Raw genomic sequence first — 18960 nt, 5'->3', positions numbered from 1 at the left:
GGCTGCCGTGGATGTTTGAGTGAATCGCATGCTCATGAGAGAGTGATTGCTCTCAACTATTGATTTCTTCTCACCATATACTCTCCTACCGGTGTAGTATAAATAGTCTATACTTTTTGGAGAAGAGACTCTCTTAATTTAATCAAATATGATCCACAATAATCTCTCTCTCTATCTATCTACCCATTTATCGATTTATTTATCTATCGCCAGAATCAACAGAAGAATTCATTTAGCGGCCATTTAAAGAGTATCATGCTAATTTATATTTGGAGAAATTAGGACTGCTTTGACATTTAAAACATCTCCAATATGGCCAATAAGCTACTACAAGCATTGAAGTAATATAAAATTCTGAGAATTTAATCAATAATGAGATGATGTTATTTATCTAAATTAAATGCATGGCCTTAGAAGAGTGTTTAGCAGAATCCTTTTCAAGATTGTTTTTACTACTACAAGAAAAGGAAGATACCCCAAGGCATCACTTGTTTACAGGGCCTCTAAGAGAGAAAAACTTTTTCTGCTCCTTTTTATCTGATACATCTGTAGCTGTGCTGTTAAAAGCTATAATTAACTTATACTTTTCTTAGAAAATTCCCCAAAACTATAACCCTATAATGTGTAGAGTTCTTTTCACCCACTCTTTAAAAGTCAGATTAAGTAGGATAGATGAATTTCAAAATACGGGAAATTATAGGAATTCTGTTGGATTCCTTAAGGAAGTTAATTTTTTTTTGTTTTACACTTTAAATTTATTTTTAGAAATACATCTCAATTTCATTTCTGTTCAGTATTTGCCACCTTTGCACTATTAATTTTTTCAGATACTCTACAAGATCCTTGGCCAAAAGCACTAAACTTTAACAAGACTTAATCAAATATTACTGCCTTATATTTTATATCTTCCAGATCAATAGAATAGCTATACATGACCAAAAATATAGGAAAGCCAATATTTTAGACATGTCATTAGCATGAGTCACTTGCTAATTACTTGGAATTCATATTTACAACAAGTATAAGTATATAGTAATTGTTAAATTCTATAATAGTGGTGTTCATATCAATAAAGTAAAATACCAAATTATTAGATAATTACAGAATAATTCTAAACTATTACCAAGTGATTTAGAAAAATCTGCTTAAATAAGATTGACCTAGTTCTCAAAATGCTTTTTAAAAAAGTGAATATTCTATCTCGCAGTTCTCAGTTTAGACATTTTTCTTAAAGCAAGCTTGGTAACAGAATGTCATTTTAGCCTCAGAACATAAGTCCGCCATCTATAAAAACATGAAGGTGAAGGCCTGTAGGTAAGTTTTCAACAACCACCGCTGTGTTTTGCTATCTGAAGCTTACCAAAGTTAGTGAGTGTGGCTATTTATTTTTTTTTTTCCAGTAAGCTCTGAGAAATACATTTAACAACTTAACTTGAGGCCTATAACAAGGCTTCATGGTGACTTTAAAGCAGGACTAATCCTGGGCTTATCTCCAAATTCCAGGCAACCTTAACAGCATCCACATGGAAAATGTTGAAATGTGTGAAATAAGCTAGGGCTTAACCTCAGAGATAGGGTATATTGGACCTGACAATTCTCTGAACTTTGCATGCTTAGATGAATGCAAGTCTAAATTGAGGACAGTCACAGGAGAGTTGCTGACACACTTACCTTAATGCAAGTATGGAGGCACTACTGTATACCCGAGTACACACACACAAACACAGGCACACATGCACACACTCACTCATTTCTGCTCCTGCTTGTTTCAAACCTCCTGGACAGAAGGGGTAAGTAGTTGAATATTTGAGTTTCAGAAAGATCTGTTATTCTCCATGTACTCATTAGAGAGAAAAACAGACTTGTAACTATCTGCCCAATGCCAGCAACTTTCAAGAAATCCAGCTTGCTTTTCCTTAGACAGTCCAGATTCTTACTATCCAAAGTGTGGTGCATGGACCAGCAGCAGCAGCATGAAGCTTGCTAGAAATGCAGATTCTCAGGCCTCACCAGATGAATCAGAATCTGCATTTCAACAATATCTATATGTACTTTCTATAGGAATTAAAGTTTCAAAATCACTGTCATGCATTTTAAAATTGGGGTTGAATGGCCAGACACAGTGGCTCACACCTGTAATCCCAGCACTTTGGGAGGCTGAGACAGGATGATCACTTGAACCTGGGAGGTAGAGGTTGCAGTGAGCCGAGATCATGCCACTGCACTCCAGTCTGGGTGTCAGAGCAAAACTCTGTCTCAAAAAGATGAATTAAAATTAAGTAAAATTGGAGTTGAAGCTTCCTTGAATAATATGGGTGCAATAAGTAACTTCAAAAATCTCGTTTCTTACATGTTATTACAAAATAAATTTTGCTGTTTGTTTATACTGTTTAGTGTGCAATTAATATTGGATTTATAAGTTAATAAAGGACATCCACAGTATTTTATGTAACATTAATTGTTATATTTCCTTGCTAGATATTGCCAATGTCCAAAATTTGTAGACATTTGCCTTGTTTTCTTGTGAACTCATTTTATAGCATTTGATGTTTAATTCCAATTTACTGTCATACCTCATCCCCTTACCAATTTTCCCTTTTTGTTAAACAAATAAGGTCTCTCAAAACTTTGTAAATCTATTTTGCTTGGGAATCAGTCAGTAACTTTTATGCTAGGGAAAAAATATTATATATGCATATATATAATATGTATGAATACCTACATATACATGGAAATAGCAAAGCAATTCCTATAATAATCTACATTACCATTAAAAAATCCTAGACTCTTCATATGGCTGAAAGTGTTTTTAAATCTTTAAAATAGCAAGGATATTTTTAATGATTTCACAAATGACGATGTCAAGTCTTGAATTCAATTTCTGTTTTACACAAATAGTTTCCAAGTATGCATTAAGGAAAGTTTCCATAAGCAGACAAATCAGTCAGCACAAGTTTTACAACTATTTGAAGTTGGAAGATATCATCAGTGTGAAAAAGGTTGTAAAACCGATGAAGAATGGTAGTGCATTTTATTTTATATTATACAATACTAACACTAAAGTTCATTTAAAGATTCTGAGACGACAGTCGACAAAAATGTTTTAGTGCTGGTATTCCATCAGGTACTTCACTAGATTATAAGACAAGCAATTTTTATGTCTCAGATTTATTGAGAGCTAGTCACTCTAAATAAATCTTGGAGTTATTTAGATTTAATATTCATATTTAAAATGGCAAGGATAATTGTGTTTAAAAAAATCAAACTACAGTATCAAACCAAATACTGTTTAGTAGCAGGAAGTAAGCAAATGTTAAAAAATACAACAGTATATTTAGAAATTCAGCATTGTATGCTGAAGAATGGAAAGGAGCTCTTCTGCTTTCTGATATTTGTATATCATGTTGCATAAAGTTTAAATGTGCAGATTGTCTTAATGGCTCTGTTCACAAATTACTTTAACATTGGTGAATGTAAGGGAATCTGGGACATTAAGTGACATTGCTTTCTGTGGTCAGATGTATGAACATACCACAGTAATGTGCAGTCAATGTCAGGGAAATTATCCTACAATATAAAGGGGTAAAAGTTTGAGAAGTTACAAAATAAAAAAATCAACTCATAAAAAGTCTTTGTGCATTTGTAAAAGACGGATATTGCCCATTAGTAGCAGAATATGCTTTCAGTAGAATCTGTCTCAGAAGAAACGCACTTTTGAGATTTCTCTCCCTCTTACTTGTAAATTAAAAATTCAATCTCACAGGATGTAAATGTCTTCAGAAACAACAGAATTTATCTGACAAAAATAATGATAGTTATATATCCTTGTTGAGTCTCACCTTTGCCTTCATGTGTACAGTAGCTTTTTATTGTCTCCCTTTTCTCCTGAAATGTGAATGTGAATAATCTCTCAAGTTTTCAGGAACACTACACACATTCACAAGCCTCATGCTTACTACTACAATGCTTTATTCATTCTAGTAGAAATCTGTTTTAAGCAGGTGCTCATTTTGTAAATTAAGGTAAAGGATTCTGAGATACTATAGAAAAAAATATATATTTTTTTTCTTAATAAATTGCATTATGGATTAGCTTTTATAATGAGGGCATTGGTAGTCAGAACATTTCAAAAAGTTATTATGGAGATAATATCTTTTGTCTCCTAAAGAAAATAATAATATATCTCAGTTAAAATTATTTTCAGTTTATTTTAGGATTCACATTTAATTTACAAAGATATATTTGCTGAACCATGCAAACAGACATTTTTTATGTAGCTAGCTTTAACAAAAAAGAGCTGTTAGAAATGTTCTAATGTAAGTTGTTTGAGAGAATGGCATTACAATGAAATACATGCAGGCTAATTTGAACACGCATATAAGAATTTTGGAAAATATGTGATAGAATGAAGTAATGGAATGGAAAGGCACAACCTAAGTTTCAATGTCTATCCTGTGTTAGGTTGTATCTTAGTTACCACATGTAGTATTACAGCAACTTCCACAGTAGAAAAAAATCTTACGCTTGCTTTCTTTTATTTTATTGTAAAAGGTATTATGTGTACTAAATGAATGAAGTAAGCAAAACATACTATTACTCAATTGTCTTTAAAATGTCTATATTGAAAAGTTTTCTCACTTAGTCTATTTTGGGCTTATAAATATTTACATTTGTCCTATGAGTAGCTTTTACCTTTTATAAGCATTTCATTTTGAAGAGATGATTAATCTCATTTAGTTGTCATTTTTCTAACTCACATTTCACTCTTTTGCAGTTTTGCTCTCTTCTCAAATATTAGTTTGTAGTATATGAAATTCCATTTTTTTGTAGGACATTAATGGTTGACTTTGACAGTTTCATATATTTCAATCTTTATGACAAAGCATCTTAAAATCTATTTACCTCTGGATGAAAAGTCTATCCTGGGCTCATGTTTTAAACTAATACTTTTAAAAGTAGAGAAAAGCATCAGGTGTGTTGGATAAGCTGCTCTGACTTTCCAACTGCTTTTTCTGTAGGAAAATTTCACATGGCTGAATTAATATGGGTTTGGCATAGAAGGAGACACTGCCTTTAGAAGCAAACCTGTTACAGCTCACCAGCATCACAAAGGCATGACTTCCTCAAGAAAAATAAATTGTGCAATTCATTTTATGGCAGATTAAATCCCATTTATTTTTCTTTCAGACAGCTGTTTTGAATAGAATGTCACCAGTGTGAAACCATTTTATGGATGTTGGGCTTCAGATCTTGGGCAGGCATAACTTTCTTTGATGAAATAAAAGGTTATGTTTTATGACTATTCCTCTTGTCAGCAAACCTCAGCTTGTGAGCTTTAATAATACAGTGTTCAGTATTTCAAGCAGCTCTTTTGGATGTCTAAATATCCATCTGCTCTTAATTTTTAAAAAAATCCTTGCATCTACACAATGGAAAAAAGAAAACTTCACAAACATTTTCTCTTTTATCCTGAATTGTAACACTTACTCGATAAAATAAAAATATCAATCTCTTAGCATTCAAGATTTTTCATAAGCTGACAAGTTTTGAACATCAAATTCATCCATGTTTATGAAATGTGTTTTAGCAAAATTCTCCCCTAATAAGAATTAAATGTTTTGTGACAACTGAGGAACAAATTCATATTAGAATAATAGGATCTTTAAGATGAGGGATTTGTAGGTGACATGGTCCATTTGTAATATTTATAGATGAGTAGACAGAGACTTATAAAGATGAAGTCCTAAGTCACAGAGTGGGTCGATTCTACATGCTTAGATAAATGCAGGTTTAATTAAAAATGTAGAGTTTTCATGCTTAAGTGTCCAAGGTTCCTTTCTTTGTAGTTTTCTCAGATGTTTTATTCTGAGAAAATGAAACAGTTCTGATAACTATCATTAATTTAAAAAAACTGCACCACAATTACATAGACATTCTAGATAATTGAATCTAATTTATTACCCATTTTGCCTTATGATCACAACAATAACAGAAACCATCATTTCAGTATGTGTATACCCAAGTAGTGAAACGGAGGATTCATGAGAATCATAATGACTTGAGCGCACCAATTCCAGTCTCCATAATGGCCTTCCAGGACTTCAGGTGGCCAATCAACGCCTTCCTTCTGGAGAAAACAGTGATTCTAATGTTTGGAAAGGCTCTCAAAGTAGCAAAATAGGTCATAAAACAGAGTTAAATATGTTTTATATAGCTTCACAGACTGATGTACAGTAGAATTTGTTGAGGTACTTAAATGGATTTTGGGCTGGCCCCTTGTAGGACATCTGATTCTGTCTTTATCCTGGAAAAAGAGTTAGGCACCCTAGCAAGGCTGCTTTGCTTTACCCAAACAAAGGCACATTTGACATTTCCCAGGGCCATGCTGATGCCAATGTCTCCAGAAGATGAAAGTCATTCTAGAACAGAGAGAGGCTGGATTAAGGGTAGAAGAGGCATAGGGAGTTACTGGGCAAATGTCTAGCATTGGATTAGAGACTAATTAAATACACATCCTTTATTTTCTCATCTTTTTTCTGCCTGGCCTCTCAAAACATAGATCAAGAAGACTGTATGGAATATATATATATACACACACACACATATGTGTATATATATATATACACACACACACATATATGTGGAATTCATATATATACGCACACATACACACATATATGTGTATATATATACACACACACATATATATGTGGTATTCATATACACACACACACACACACGTATACATATATTCTGCTTTGTAAACTAGTGGCTATCTCACAACACAAAAAACCCTTACCGCAATATTGTAGCACTGTAAAGAACTGCTTAATGCTAGCAACCGTGAGGCTAGTGGAGCAATGATGAAAGAAAATTTAATTTTATATCCTGAATAAACTCTACCTCTATCACTTGACAGTTTTGACTTTTACATGTTATAATTCTGCATAATTATTAAGGCCATATCCAACTTAGTAGAGACACATTTTCAGTTTGAAATAAAATTTAAGCAATTCAGTTTTGATTAGATACATGTTTTCCTCTGGTTTTGCCAAGTTGAAACTCTGCTTCTTAGAAAATAAATGAAAGTCTCTGTGAAGAAAAGATTTTCCTTTTATTCATCCATGAATCTATTTATTTATTTCACAATACTGAGTATTATAAAACCATAGACTCATGAGATAAGTAGAAATACAGTGAGTGGTTAAGATCCTAAGCATTAGAGACAGAGAATCTTGAATTCAAGTTCTAGCTCTGCCACTTACAGCCCTTGAGACCTTGCAAAGAATTGGATATGAAGCTGGATTACAGAAACAAGATATGATTTCACTATTTAAAATAAAAGCTTTCAAGAAAAGGTATCACCAAACTAGAAAGGGTAGGAAAAATAAGTCCCCCAATATAGAGAGAAGACAGCAAGTTACTCATGACTGCTTTGCATAAGTTCATGCTTGAAGGGCTAAACCAAGTTGGTCCAACCTATGGCCTGCAGACCACATGCAGCCCAGGTTGGCTTTGAATGTGACCCAACACAAATTCGTAGAGTTTGTTAAAACATTATGAGATTTTTTTTGGTAATTTTTGTTTTGTTTTGTTTTTAGCTCATCAGCTATTATTAATGTTAGTGTATTTTATGTGTGGCTTAAGATAATTTTTCTTACAGTGTGGTCCAGGGAAGCCAAAAGATTGGATGCTCCTTGCCTGAACCATTGCATCATACTCAGAGAAAATGCAAAATATACCTTTTAACCACGAATAATAATATTTATGTAATTGTGATGAAGGAAATAACTGCCCAAGACTGCCATCAGAAGAATAATTCCTATACATAGAAAAGGCAAATTTTAGGTTCCAAACTTCAGTATGCTTGTTTTTGACCTTTGGAAAAAATTCTAAAATAATGATGGCATGATGGTTACTAAGAAGTCAAAGAAAAAAAAAAAAACAGAGGCTGGTGAGGTTCAGAGAAAAGAGAATACTTATACACTATTGGTATGGGATGTAAATTAGTTCAACTATTGTGGAAAGCAGTATGGCAATTTCCCAAAGACCTAGAAAGAGAACTATTTCTGTTGCTTTGTTACATTCCCAAAGATGTAGAAACAGAACTATTTGACTCAGCAATTCCATTACTGAGTATGTACCCAAAGGAAAATAAATCATTCTACCATGAAGACACGTGCACACAAATGTTCATTGCAGCACTATTCACAGTAACAAAAATATGGAATCAACCTAAATGTCCATCAATGGCAGATTGGATAAAGCAAATGGGGTACATATACACCATGGAAAACTATGCATCCATAAAAAAGAATGAGATTATATCCTTTGCTGGAACATAGATGGAGGTGGAGGCCATTATCCTTGGCAAACTAACCTAGGAATAGAAAACCAAATATCACACGTTCACACTTATAAGTGGGAACTTAATGATAAGAACACATTGGGACATACTTGAGGGTGAAGGGTGGGAGGAGGGACAGGATAAGAAAAAATAACTATTGAGTTCTAAGCTTAGTACCTGAATGATGAAATAATCTGTACAACAAACCCCTGTGACATGAGTTTACTTATATAACACACCTGCACATTGTACCCGTGAACCTAAAATAAGAGTTAAAATGGCATCACTGTTTTTTTTTAAATAATCAGAGAAGTAAGTACTGTGAATCAGACTTGATTTGTTAAGTTTTAGCCAAACATTATCCCTACTGGAGGTATGAATTTCAAGCCCAGATTCCCTTAAAACTGGGACTTTCCTCACCACCAGGAGTGATCTTAATCTAGTATCCCATCAAACTGCCCCATGGGTCCCACATATAAGTCATGTAGCTTTCTCAGGCCACCCCTGTAAAAAACATCTGGGGTTACCCCATATTGAATACAGGCACCAATCAGCCTATCCATCCACCCACTGACCAAACCACTTCATTCCACTTCTCTGTGAAAGGTGAGACATGCATGATGAGTAGTGGTACCTCTACTATAACAGAATCCAGGCTGAATCCAAAAGATGCCCTGACATATGACTCTAAGCCCCATGGTAAGCTGCCAGGAGTCCCTGAACATATTGTTTTTGCTAAATGTACACTGATGTGTTTTACCTTACTCCAGATCCCTTACACATCAGTATACAATCCAGAAGAGGCCCTAATGGCATGACTGCCCTGCTGACTTACTTAAGACCATAGGCGACATGGTTATCTAATAAAACTGCATGGGTTTCTTATTGCAAAAATGATCTGTGAATCAAATGAAGTCACATTGAGCAGCAAAGATTCAGGGATGTATAATTCCGAGATCCACATCTACATTTAAATACCTGCAGCTTCTAATACTTGCAATTTTTGTTTTGTTTTGTTTTTAGCTCATCAGCTATTATTAGTGTTAGTGTATTTTATGTGTGGCCTAAGATAATTTTTCTTACAGTGTGGTCCAGGGAAGCCAAAAGATTGGATGCTCCTTGCCTGAACCATTGCATCATACTCAGAGAAAAGGCAAAATTCACCTGCAGATACTGAAAGCTATAAGATCATAAATGATGTATACATTCTTACATGTATACTTTCTTCTTTTGAGAATGCTTTATCACAGCTGGCCTGCAGTACCTAAATAAGATTCACTTAATAATTATTACCTTGATTTTAGTCATATTGTACCTAGAAAAGTATATTTTCATCTAAAGTGGCATGACACATTTCAAAAGTGTCCCATAATTCTGTATTTATATTAAAAAGTTAAAATTTCTAGGGTACAGATAAATTATTCTTCCTAAATGAACAGTATTATTGCTGAGTTGTATGAAGGCAATTTAGTAGTGACCATGGAACTGATGATTGACTTCTCGAATCAACACACATAGGGGAATCATGCGGTACCCTCTATGTAGGATGGGAAAAGAGGGAAATAGTGAGAGAGGAAGATTACTTCTACGCAGTCAATGTTGCACTTGACCGAATAACCTACACCACAACTGTGTGTGATTGTACTGCTCTTGTTAGAAATGTAAGGTATTATTAGTAGGTAGAAGCTGAAAGAGAATAGAAATGGCTACTTTCAATTAAAATGCAACTCCATTATGTTTTCATTATATCAGACTTTCATCCAGAAGATAGGATGTCTGTGTGAAATATTGCAACTCAAGTCCAGGTTTCATGGCCAGAAGCAATTGCTTTCAAGTCCTCTACAGAAGTTTGCATTCAGCTTCTTCAACTTGCTCCCTAATTGGCTTCCTGTCTCTCTCCCTGTAATTGAAAAGTGTAAAGGAAACAACATACTCCCTTAGTTTAATAGGTTAACACCTGATGATTAAGAATTGTGTGAAAAAGAGTACAGCAAATGAATGAATGATGATAAACATGTTTCAACCTTTAGGAAAGTTCGCCACTCAATATATCTAAAATTGGTTTTTGCCAATTTCAGAATTCAGAGAGGTAATCTATTTTGTTGGTTTTAGTGAAAACTCAATTTATCGTATACAATAGTAAGTATCATATGGTAAACTCACAGTCCTTACCAGTGTAGATCAAGTGTTTCTGATTATTATTTAGTACTGTGAAGGTCCTTTTCTCCTGAGAGAAATAACATCATTAGTAGCAGATATAGAAAATCTTATTTCCAAATTCTTTAATCCACTTTTCATTTTAGGATCAGGGGAGTCCTACAAGGGAGCTGAAGACCAATATACATAGCAAAACAAAAACAAAACAAAACAAAACAACAACAAATGCCACAGTATTTCACATTAATGCTGAGCCTCTTACATTCTAAGGTTTGAAAAAGCTTACAGATTCTGGGTCTGTACTTAGCCTAAAGATTGAATGCAAGATAATAAGCTTTTTCCAAGACAGTGTATGATGAATAATGTCAGCATATTCTATTCATTTTCAATGTCTGCAAATGGGGTTAACCCCCTTCTTTTGTTAGTGAGTCAAAAGGGGCAAAATTAAGCATATGGGTTGAGGAAGGGGCCCTGGATGATGGTTCCAATCAAATACCCAATGACACAATTTACAGGACTCCCTTTTCTCATTGTCGATGAGTGGTGGTGGTTAAATAGGTTTTTGGGCATCACCCTACCTTTGCATTTTGGCTTTCCCTTTACTAGCTGTGTGATCATGAACAAGTTATGTATCATACTTGTCATGTACTCTTGGGAAATTGAGTTTCTCTATGTAAAGCTATTAGATGTCAGCTTGGTACAAAGTAAGCACTCAATAAATTTTGGCCATTATTATTCTGGCTATAAAATTCTAGAATTGAGCTAGATGAGAGTTAGTAATATCTTCAACAACTTTGAGTATAAAATTCAGACTTATAGTTCATAGATTATAAAACAACTTTAAAAATAATCATTTCTTTCCTTCAACCCTGCTGCTTATGAATAGGTGCAACACTTTGGTGAGAACCTCCTTTTAAACCTTTACAAAGAGCAGAGCCACTATCTTCAGAGGCCTCAGAGGCCTCTCTCTGGTGTCCCTGTGCATTTATAAAGTTAATTCTGAAGTTGTACAACTAACATTTCAAAGAATGGCTCAATTACAGAACCCAACAAACTCTTTATATGAGAATTTAATAATTAATTTGATAATTTAAGTAATTTATAAATGTATTTGTTCACATTAATTAATGTTATTAAACAAACTTAATTAATGTATTTAATGTAATAATTTACCATTGGACCCTCTCTGCTTCATTTGGCATTGCTCGCATTCTTCTTATCTGCCGCATGCTTTTCTCATCATTTCCTCCATGGGCTTTTCCTTGCACTTCTCTTCTGCTACTATATTTTTCTTAAATGTTGATGATCCTCAGGGTTCCACTCATTACCCACAACTCATAATTGTGCACACTCTACCTGGGTGATCAGTTTCTTCATTCTGTACAATTAAACTCTTCTTAGGCCTCTGACCTGAACATTCAACAAACTACTGGACATCTGGAGCTAGAAGACACACTGATATTTCAAACTCAATGTGTCCACATTTTCTAATTTTAAATTTGAAAAGTTCACTTCCCCTCTTGATGACATCATCATCCATTGAAACTAGATACCTATGAATTGCTCTTATGATTCCTCTTTCTTCCTCACACCCCACATCCAGTCAATGAACAAATCTTGCCAAATTTACCTCCAAAGTACTTTATGGAGTCATTATTTTCCTTCTCATTCCATTTGGCTGAGGCTTTAATTCACTTGCTTACATTCCTGAAAGGTCCTTATAGCTTGTTGTTCTGTTCTGTTCTTGTTGTCTAATCAAATCCATTACCAAAATAATGTTTATAACAATCAAAACTGGCAGTCTTCCCTTTCTATTTATAACTTTTTCTCATGCAAAACATGTCAAAGTCCAGCCTCCCTGAAGAGGCCCTTGATGAGTTCTCTAGTTCATCTTTCTCTATAGTCCATATGACAAGTTTTGTCATGATAAAACCAAGATGCCAAATTTTCCTTCGCATGGCATATATTTATCACCCCTATGTTTTATTAAATAATGTTTTCACTATCTGAAATGTATCTCTGTAACAGTTCCCTTCTTTCTGTGTTTTTTCTTCTAACTAGTTGCTAAGGCTCAAAGAGAGTAACATCTTCAGCCCACCTTCCCTGAAACCCTGCCACCTGCCACATCAGGCTACGCCATTTACTGTGTAGCCTTGAACAAATTACTTAAAAAAAAATAAAAACAAAAAACACTCCATTATTCAGTTTCTCTGATAGTAAAATGAGAATAATAATAATAGTCTCACAGAGTGGTTATGGGTATTAAGAGAATGCATAAAAAATGCTTACACAGTCACTTGCATTCCAAAGCCCATAACAATTGTTGGTTTCTACCTTTGGAATCATTCTTTGTTACTGCTATAGTACCCTGAATCAATACCACCGCAATTTTCATGTGACTTGACTGTGAGTTTATATCTATCTTTACTACCAATTAACTCTTTGAAGAAGGGAAGCGCCTGGGTCATAGTCAGAAAATTATTATAGGTTGAACCAATGTACATGTTCACGAATTTGCTCATCCCTGGAAATAGAGATCTTTCACATCTTCAAAACTAAGTGTATAAAAATAAATTTCAGTCATTAGGAGAATTTATTTCTTTGGTTCCTTTAATTAATTAAAGTGGTTGAGAGATTCTACAAATAGAAAATTTTACCATTGCACACTAATGATGTATGTCAGAAATAATGAAGCTCACAGAAACAAACTATACTTCTTTGCAATAATTATTTCCAAATGTTACAAACCCATGATCCATTATGTTATTCCCACTTGAGAGAGTTTTTAAGTAATTTAAGATGTGGTATTAATTATTTTAAACATGTTATTTGATTTTTCTGAGAAAAAAAATCAATAAAGCAGACAATGACATACTTAATAAAATTAAGACTGGGCATGGTGGCTCATGCCTGTAATTTCAGCCCTCTGTGGGTGGCCAAGGCAGGAGGATCCTTTGAGGCCAGAAGTTGGAGTCTAGCTTGGGTAAAACAGTAGGAGTCTGTCTCAACAAAAACTTAAAAAGTTAGCCCATTCTGGTGGCACACTTGTAGTCCTAGTTACTCTGGAGGCTGTGGGAGGATGACTTGAGCTTAGAATTTTGAGGTTACAGTGAGCTGTGATTGTATTACTGCACTTCAGCCTGGGCCACAGAGTAAGACCCTGTCTCTAAAACAAACAAATAAACAAAAACGAAATTAGCAGAACTTATCTAGCATCCATGTCAGGGGAGTCTTTTATTAAATGCAATAGGTATTCTATTTATTTAAATTGAAAAACCCTTTGATCACTAGGAATTTTGAATTCCAAGAGCATGAACCTACTAACATTTGAAAGAAGATAACGTTTCTTCCCTTAACACTGAGTGTCAGTAGCAGAATGGCATGGGTTGGGAAGATAAATATTTATTGAACTATTTGATCCATTGTAATTTACAAAAGATTCAGAACTTTAATCAAAGAGTGTGTAGAGGAATCTGTCTTCTACCTATCTATCCCTAATCAAAGTGGACCAAAAAAGATACAATAAGAATGCTCAACTAATGGACAGAGTAAGACAGACTTGCTAGATAGATGAATTGATGGATAGATAGATGCATAGCACAAAAAGAATCATAGAGAATTTTTTTCTCCCAAAGCAATTTTTATTCAAGTTAAAACTGCAAATGTATGGCCTGTGTCCCCATGTAAGACTATAAGTTCCATAAAGGCAGACATAGGTGCTTGTTTTTGTCACTGCTATTTCCCCAATGCCTAGAATATACAATAATAGGATGTTAAGAGTTCAAGAAAGAGGAAAAACATGCAAAGTGACCCAGCAGTCAAAGACAGGTTTATTTTGGAGAATAAACCTGAGAGGGGCTTCTGGCCAATGTCAGTCAGGAGCACACTCCCTTATTAAAGACTATTAGGCCGGGCGCGGTGGCTCACGCCTGTAATCCCAGCACTTTGGGAGGCCGAGGCAGGCGGATCAAGAGGTCAGGAGATAGAGACCATCCTGGCTAACACAGTGAAACCCTGTCTCTATAAAAATACAAAAAATTAACCAGGCATGGTGGCGGGCACCTATAGTCCCAACTACTCGGGAGGCTGAAGCAGGAGAATGGCATGAACCCAGGAGGCGGAGCTTGCAGTGAACTGAGATCAGGCCACTGTACTCCAGCCTGGAGGACAGAGCGAGACTCCATCCCCCCACCAAAAAGACTAAGAGTATTTAAGTATTTAAGAGTTTAGGGCGAGAGCTTATCACAGGCTTGCAATTTTTCTGTGTGGAGGAGAAGTTTATTGTGGGGTTGGAATGTCTGTGGTCGGGGGGAGGTTATCTCGGGGCTGACATCTCCCTGGTCAGAGGGGAGGTTATCTTGGGACTGTCATGTTTCTGGTTGGGGAAGGGTTTATCTTAAGATTGAAGTGTTTCTGGTTGGAGATGTCACTTGTGGTTCACAGTCATGCTGACATTAGCCATTAGGCTGATGCCCTTTTGGTTGGATTAGGCAGTTTTTTGATCAAGGGGAACATTAAAATCATGGTTCTTGTCCAAGATGGCGATGCTTCTGCTCTGTCAGGATGCTTAATTAATAATTAATATTTGCTAAATAAATTAATGAATCATAGATGAAAATAAACTTTCCTTCCATTTCTGAAATCAGAGACCATACTCCCTTAGCACTCATGACTGCAAGGGACTTCAGCTTCAGTCCTTGCCTTATCTTCAGAGCCCTTCTTATAAAGTTGTGAGTTTATCTCCAAACCTAATATGGGAAATCTAAAAAAAAAAAAAAAAAATCCAAATGTATGTAGTGTGAGCCTCCAAGATTTAACTTTTACGTAAGGACAAAAGGTCCTAGAGTTCTGTTAATTTGGTAACCTTGACAAAAATCAGAGACATTTTAAGAGCTTAAAAAGCTAGGCTGACCCACCTTTAGACATCTGGTATAATTGAAGACAATTTCAACTTCCATTAAGACCTTTGTTATGTGCAGACCCTGTCAAAAAAAAAAAAATGAGATAAGCCTTATATAACTGTAAAAAGCAGCAATTCATCTGCATTCATTTTAACTTGAAACCTGCTGGTAGAAGATATGAATTAGATAATTTGACAGCATGTGTTTTGGTGGTTGTTATAGCTTATGAGAGACTTTGTAATGTTCTTTTTCCTCACTTTATATTACCAAAGGTCATATTTCCACATTCTGTATTACTAAAGATAATATCAAAAACTACATAGTTTTTGCCGTTTATCAAAAAATAGTTTTCTGACACATTTTTATATAGATCTGGTTGACAGATTAAAAACAGTTCATTAGTTAAATCTGAATTTCAGAAAAAATGTTTAATTGAACCAGTTTCCCGTTTTTATATTTTCTGTATCTGACAAATCTGTATAGATCTATATAAATACAAACTAAAAAAGTAGTTCTGTCCATCTCAATGTAAGTTTAGGAATGTAAATAAATAATTTCATTTGTAATCACCACATTGACATATTTTTATTTGTCATTTTATATAAGATATATAATAATTGTATTCCTTCTACTGGAATTAAAATAGCAGTGCCTTGTCACCTTCAGATGTTACCTGACTAATTGCCAAACATAGATGAATTGAAGAGACTTATGATAGGCCTCCTTAAGTACATACTCAGTACATGAACACTGACATCCTTGTAGTAAGATCAACATGGGAAAAAATAACCAGCCTGTTTTTGAGTTAACAAATAGAAACAAATACCAGAGAGATCAAAACACTACACGTCTGTGTGAATAATTGTCCTCCTCCCCTCCCCCAACCTTGATATTTTTCTCTTACAATTAAATTTATTGTAAGAGAAAAAGATATGTCTGTCTGGTTACACTCAGATATCACTGAGTAGAGTCAGTGAAAAGAGACTTTGACTCAGACTTTGACTATTTTCTTGTCCAAAAAAAGTGAATATAATAATACTACCAGCATTCAGAAGTTGCTGGGAGGATGAAAGAATATCACCTTTTTAGTCTGTAAACAGTTAAGCACAAAATTAATGCTATTTAGTTAGGTAACATCACTTGTGTATTTTTCTTATGGTTTCCCTCAAGGAATTAGAATTAGCTTCTGAGATTTCAGTTATAAAATAATACCCCATGAATCCTAGCAGGAATGTGCAAAGCACTTTGAAAGAGTGGTGGTGGTCCCCAAACCTGTAAGATGGCATACCTGAGTGTAAGCAGAGAGGCGTGTCTTTTCTTTATATAAATTTAAGTGTAAACAGAAAATAGAAGTAGTGGGGAGGGAGAGTATTCACATAGGCATCACGTATTTTGATCTCGCTGGCATTTGTTTCTATGTTAACTCACAGATATGCTGGTTACTTTCTTCCCATGTTGGTCTTCCTACAAGGATGAAAAAGGTTGCTTACGAGGGTGGAAGCAGTTTCATTTCCATATATTTGCCTTCATTCGTGATTAACTTGAGTCTTTTGCTGAGATCTGCTGACACATCGGGTTTCCGAAGTTGCATGGCTCAGGCATGCTTTTGATACATTTACCAAGATAATGAATGCCTTCATAAAGCCCCTAGACAGACCTGTTATTTTGAGGTGGTGCTGATAACTCCATGTAGCCAATAATGTAATCTTCTTCTTATTTGAATTTCTGCATACAGTCTGTGTTGGAAAAATTGTTTTAAGCCATGTAAAAAAAGTTCATGTAAATATAGTTATATCTGGCATTGAATATGGCTTAATTAATCTCATTTACTTCTAGTTTTTAGAATATCTCAGTTCTTTCATGTGTCAGAAATTAAGGTAGGAATTGTGCTAATTTTTTAATGGACCTATTAATAATGCAGGTAGGTTTATCATTTTGTACATCTACAAATAAACAAAATAATGTCCTCATGAATTAAGCTATACTATATAAAACGTACTGCATATATGTATTCTTCCAAAGAAACTTAATCTTTTGAGAGAAAAATATGTATGTTTCATTAACATTGCTCCTAAGGTTAATGTAAATTTACTATACTCCAGACTTTTAAGCCTTGATTGGCAATACTCATAATACTCCACAAAATGATAAATACTAGTTTTTAAATTTTTATTCAGTATTAACTGAAGACATGAAATGATACTCAAAATGTGTCTCAAAAATTATTTTGTCTTTTATTATGAAACTTTAAAAAATACCAGGGAAATAGTATCTATAAATACTTATTATAAAAGTAGAATATTGGCGGGACACAGTGGCTCAGAACTTTGGGAGGCCAAAGATCCCAGAACTTTGGGAGGCCAAGGTAGGCGGATGATGAGATCAGGAGTTCAAAACTAGTCTGGCCAACATAGTAAAACCCCGTCTCCACTAAAAATACAAAAAATTAGCCGGGTGTGGTGGTGTGTGCTTGTAATCCCTGCTACTCGGGAGGCTGAGGCAAGAGAATTGCATGAACCTGGGAGGCGGAGGTTGCAGTGAGCCGAGATTGTGCCATTGCACTCCAGCCCCGGCAACACTGCGAGACTCCATCTCAAAACCAACAACAACAACAAAAAACATATAATGGTAGAATATTAATCTGGAACCCTGCAAACTTGCAGTGGTTTTGTGGTACAACAATAAGTTTTCAATACCTCACATCACCTTTAAGCTCTGCCGATCTCTCATATAAAAAGGTCTAGAGATAGTTCCAACGTAACAGATCACAAAGCTCATATAAAACAGCAAGGATGTTGTCAAGTGCTGTGACTGTGATACTTTTCCAGTCACCTTTAACCAAAAGTGCCGCCTGAATTATCTGCTGTATGATATTCTAATAAAGAGTTCTAATATGGAAGTTATAGTTCTTAAATAAGTCCTTGTTGCATGTGAAAGCAGCACTTGACAGTTCCAGAGCCCGAGGAGAATCCTCAGGCATAGACCCTGATGCTTGAAAGCAGGGAAGCCGAGTCAAGGAAAAAGGACCTTGCTTCAGCCTCTACTTCCATGTTCAGAAAAAGAAATACCATCACGTTACCAGCATCAGAAAGGTTGCTGGGAAGGTGAAAAGGTATTACCAAAAAGATGTTTCCAAACTGTTTAGTTGGAAACAGTTAAGCACACAATTAATGTTAATTAATTCGATAACACTAATTGTGTATTTATCTTAAAAATACAGGAAACTAAACACGCGATTACTGAAATGCCAGTGATTTGATGGAATTCAAATTAACCATACTTTGAGATAAATTAGAAAGATGTTTGGTTTTGTTGTTTTTTAAAAAAATTGATATATATTCAGATGAATAAAGATTATTATAATTTATAGTTACTACTCGAGAAGTTTTTCTTTTATCCTAGAACTTTACTGCTAATATCATAAATTATCAATAATAATAATGTACAATGTGAAAAAATATACTGCATGTACATTGATTTATAACATGTACCCATTATAAGCCAAAATTTTTGAGAAATATTTTTGAGAGACTATACATTAAAAACTGGATGAAG

At 34.7% G+C, this 18960-nt stretch overlaps 1 protein-coding gene across 5 annotated transcripts in view; it reads left to right on the top strand.

The window, feature by feature from the left end:
• LOC105466678 (polypeptide N-acetylgalactosaminyltransferase like 6) overlaps window positions 1–18960 on the top strand; it is a 1213852-nt gene that overhangs the window by 519652 nt on the left and 675240 nt on the right. The window lies entirely within an intron of this gene.

Source organism: Macaca nemestrina, chromosome 3 (genome assembly GCF_043159975.1).
Source record: "Macaca nemestrina isolate mMacNem1 chromosome 3, mMacNem.hap1, whole genome shotgun sequence".
Classification (NCBI taxonomy): Eukaryota; Metazoa; Chordata; class Mammalia; order Primates; family Cercopithecidae; genus Macaca; species Macaca nemestrina.
The sequence above is the reverse complement of the archived record's forward strand: the minus strand, read 5'-3'. Positions and strand labels throughout refer to the sequence as shown.